We start from the raw sequence: 5,375 nt of genomic DNA on the forward strand, positions 1-5,375 counted from the left end.
TTATTTGGTTAAGAAACTCTTGTATACTACAGTTACATTTGAACCACCTCACCCGAAACGGGAAATCCCTCAATGTGCAAACTGCCAACAGTATGGGCACACAAAAGGATACTGTCACCGCAAACCTAAATGCGTCAAGTGCGCTGGAAATCATGCTTCTGTAAATTGCGAAAGGAAAAGCAGATCCAATGATGTCAAATGTGTTCTATGTGAAGGAAATCATCCGGCCAACTACAAAGGATGTCAAATATACAAAAACCTGCAAAAAAAATGTATCCCCAACTAAGACCTAGGGCGCCGGAAGTACAAATTCAAGAAAATCCTCTTCCTTCGCTAAACAAAAAACACATCACGACTTCTCATTCACCTGAAACATTCGCACAAATAGTGAAGTCAAACACCAGTAGCGAAACAGAGGAGAAGCTTTCACCAATTCCAAATAATTTTGTGGAAGAATTCCGTGAGATGACATCACTGTTGAAGCAAATGATGCAACAAATCGTAGTAATGACAAATTTACTGATCAACTTGACGACTAAACAAAATTCTTGATTTAGTAGTAGTCATATGGAACGCTAATGGTCTATCAAAACATGCTATCGAAATAAAAGCATTTTTAAAATTAAACCAGGTCGACATAATGCTAGTATCAGAAACCCATTTCACGACGCGTAGTTTCTTTAAAATTCCGAACTACGAACTTTATCACACAATGCATCCCAGTGGTAAAGGAAATGGTGGCTCTGCGGTTCTCATAAGGAACTCGATAAAACATTATGAAGCAAAACCATATTGCAAGAATGAAATCCAGGCAACAAACATTGTAGTACAAACTAAAGAAGGCGACATGACTTTCTCATCACTCTACAGCCCACCGCGCCACAGTATCACGAAAGATATGTACATATCATTTTTTTCAGCTGCTTGGATCTAGGTTCCTAGTAGGCGGAGATTTTAATGCTAAACACTTAAAATGGGGTTCCCGCCTAATATCTCCAAAAGGACGTCAACTCTTCGAAGCAATAAATGTACTCAACCTCCACACAATCTCAACAGGTGAACCCACATATTGGCCAACAGATAGAAGAAAAATACCTGACTTAATTGATTTTGCGGTATCAAAGGGGGTACGTATTGAAACAACTACCTGTAAGTCCAATTTCGACTTGTCATCTGACCACTCGCCAATAATAATCACTCTCAATGACTGCTGTGAAATTATGGAAAAATGTATTCTTCATAATAAAAACACTGACTGGAATAGTTACCGTCAACTAATTTCAATTGGTCTAAATACCGAAGTCAGGTTAAAAACTGAATCTGACGTAACTGAAGCAGTAGAGCATTTCAACTCTTGTGTCCAAATGTCTGCATGGGAATCAACTCCACCAATTTCTAAAAGTGTTAAGCTAGATTATCCATTTAACATTAGATACCTGATTAAAGAAAAGCGTAGGATGAGAAAACATTGGCAACAGTCGAGATTCCCTGCGGATAAAACTCGCTTAAACAAACTGTGTAAACTCGTTAAAGCCCTTCTTTTAAAGTATAACAATAATCGCACGTCGCTATACCTTCAAAACCTAAGTGCTTCATGTGATACAAAATATTCCCTTTGGAAAGCCATAAAAAAGAACAACAGACCGATTGTCTATCAACCACCTATACGCAAAATCGACAACTCATGGGCAAAAAGCGATATTGAAAAAGCAGAAACATTTGCGTTACATTTGGACCAGGTCTTTAAATCAAATGATAACCAAAATATGCCTAATGTCATGAATCAAAGGATTAATTTTCTACAAGAGCCTTATCAATTGGAACTTCCAATTAAAAGATATACTATTAATGAAGTTAGAGATGTAATAACAAAGTTAAAAGTAAAAAAAGCTCCAGGATACGATTTAATCACAGGCATGGCCTTGCAGCAGCTCCCACCAAAAGGATTTGTATTTCTCACTCATCTATTTAACGCTGTGATAATAAGGGGGTTTATTCCGCCACAGTGGAAGATAGCACAAATCTCCATAATACCGAAACCAGGGAAAAGCCCAGAAGACGTCAAATCATATCGGCCAATAAGTCTACTTCCGATCCTGTCAAAAGTTATGGAAATCCTGTTTCTAAAGCGCCTTACTCCGTTTATCCAACAAAACAGACTCATACCTGACCATCAATTCGGCTTTCGCCAAAAACATAGCACAATAGAACAAATTCACAGACTTGTCAGACATATCCATAGTGCGATAGATGGTAAAAAATATTGCACTGCGGCATTTATAGATATTTCACAAGCGTTTGATCGAGTATGGCATGAGGGCCTCCTGTTCAAACTAAAACTGTATCTACCTCTAAATTTTTTCATATTTATAAAATCATACCTCTCGGCTAGGCACTTTTTCGTTAAGCATGGAAACGAAACTACAGTACTTCATGTTATAGAAGCAGGAGTACCTCAAGGTAGCATAATGGGACCAATGCTTTATCTTTTATTTACTGCGGATCTTCCCCTTACCGATGAGAGTGTTATCGGTACATTTGCAGACGACACAGCTATTTTATCAGTTGACAGTGACCCAATCAGTGCTTCCACCAAACTTCAAACCTGCCTTGATAATGTTGCTCTCTGGATGATAAACTGGCGTATTAAACCGAATGAATCAAAATCTGTCCAGGTAACATTCACTACAAAACGTTCTACGTGCCCGCCGGTCTTAATTAACAATACTCAATTACCACAAGCTGTAGAAACAAAATACTTGGGCATACATCTGGATAGTAAGCTAACCTGGAAATCGCACATATTCAAAAAGCGTAAAGCCTTGGGTCTTAAATTACGAAACTTATTTTGGTTCCTCAGCCGAAATTCCAAACTGTCACTCGACAATAAGCTGCTTATATACAAATCTGTACTTAAACCTATGTGGAGTTATGGGGCCCAATTATGGGGTACAGCAGCAGACTCAAACCTGGCAATTATACAGCGCTTCCAATCTAAAACACTACGAATGATCACAAACGCACCTTGGTATATAACGAATGAACAGCTACATAAACAATTACATGTTCGAACAATCAAGGAAGAAATAGCAAGTATTTTAAAGAATTACGCTCAACGCTTATATATGCACCCAAACCCTCTGGTTACTCAACTGATGTCCCCTTCCAATACCTTTACAAGGCTGAGAAGAAAAACATCGCGAGACATTTTAAATATGTATATGTAGACAATACACTTTTATTTTAAATATATATGGATATGTCACTGGGCATAGTCCATACGTGCCTTTCTTTTTATATCGTAATAACCATTATTACGATTTAAATTTATATATATTACTTATTGTCATTCATTCCTGACAGATTGTAATAAATAAATGGATTTAAAAAAAAAAAAAAAAAAAAAATTTTTAATAATTTTTTATAGTATATAATAATCTCAAATGCGGTGTTGTGGGTTAATTGGCTTTCTGTTTTATCTATTTTTGTTCTAACAAATTAAAGCATATATCCTAGCAATATATATTAAAGCAATTTTTCCATAACCTACTCGTAACATTTACTTTAAACCAACGAAAGACACAATTACAGCTCTCACTGGTAATATCTTTCCAATCACTGACAGTAGGCTTATTGATCTTCGATTTTGTCCTTTTGGCCAACAGAAGATCAGTCATTGGTCAATGGAATCAGTAGAAGATTAAATATTTAGGCGCTATTTTGGATTTTTATGTAACACCTGAATACTCTTAGATTTTTTTTTCAATTTGTCAATCAAGTCTTTTTTTACAAGTCATTTAAAGCTGACGTGTCGGTGATTTTGTTACAATGGAATAAACCGAATATCACGCAGTGATAAAGTTCTTATTTTTAGAGGATTTGTCAGGAAAATAAAAAATGGTGAATGTGTTAAAACAAACTGCTCCTTAATTTTCAACTATGCATCGATAGGTTTTAGAGTTAAAACGTGGGCGTCCAAGCATTGAAAATGAACCACGTAGTGAGCGTCCATAAAGTGTAAGAACACCAGAAATTAGTGGGAAAGTTTACGACATTGTTTTAAAGAGATCCAAGTTAACTAAGTGCGAAATTGCTGCTACCATAGATATTTCTGACGAACGAGTATTCCATATTTGAAAAGAAGAATTACTTATGAAGAAAGTATTCGGGAAGTCAATGCCGCTTTCGCTGATAATTCAACAAAAACTGAATCGAAAACAAACTTTTCAGCTGATTTTGAAACCGATTTTGTTCATTATTTTATAACTATGGATTAGACCCAATATGATCCTAAACGGAAAGAAGAACATTGACAGTGGAGTTAAGCTGGTTCTTCAGCTCTAAAACAGGTGAAGTCAGAAAGATCCGAAAAAAGGTTATGACATTAATTTTCTTGATTGCAAAAAAAGTTGTATTGATTGATTATTTTAAAAAACAAAATAAATCTGAGTATAATTGCAACCTTTTGGATCAGTTAGATAAAAAATAATTGAAAAAGACACGGCTTACGGATGAAAAAAGTAATTTTTCATGAATATAAAGCCAGGGTTCACATAAGTATTGGGACGATGGCGATATTACACGGACTAAAATATGAAGTGCTTGAGCACCCATTGTGCTTCCCAGATCTGACGTCTTTTGATTCTTAGCTCTTACTTCTTACCAGAAATTTGAAGCAGTTCTCTCTTGGAAAGGAATATCAATTGCCAATATGGAAGAAATCGAATGAATATGATTAATTCAAAATATAACCACTAGTTTTTTAGTTGACGGAGTTTTTCATAGTAAGTTTATTTGTATTGAATTGGCATAACGTATTAAAATAGTATTTGAACTTTAATATCCATACACTGTTTAGTTAGAAAATCGTATGCAACAAATATGGTTGTCTATATCTGTTAGGAATGAATGGAGAAAATCATTATTGCATAAATAGGGAACTGTAGATTTTATAACCAGTTTCACAAAAGCCATTGTTATAGATTGATGTAATGGAACGATATAAATACCTCTCATCTATTTATAATACCAGATATTGGGCGGACTTATGGCGAATGGCAAACAAGAGGTGCTAAGTAGGGAAGAGTGCTAAAGTTTAAGATGTCGGGCGGACGGTACATCACGCTACTGCATGAGGTACCGTTGGGCGTGTATTCAGAAACAATAACGTAACAGTTAAAGAAAGTCTTTTTTTAAATGCAAGGTTTTCATAGCAAAATAATTCTTCTAATATTTTTGAATTAAAGAATTATGTACTGTTGTTATAACATATCATTTTTGTGGTGCATTTTTACTATTAACAGTTCATATAAGTTTTTGTGAGTTATTAAAAATATTTTAATAAAAGCTAACTATACAAGTATTCAATTATACAT

This window comes from Teleopsis dalmanni, chromosome 2 (genome assembly GCF_002237135.1).
Source record: "Teleopsis dalmanni isolate 2A chromosome 2, ASM223713v2, whole genome shotgun sequence".
Lineage (NCBI taxonomy): Eukaryota > Metazoa > Arthropoda > Insecta > Diptera > Diopsidae > Teleopsis > Teleopsis dalmanni.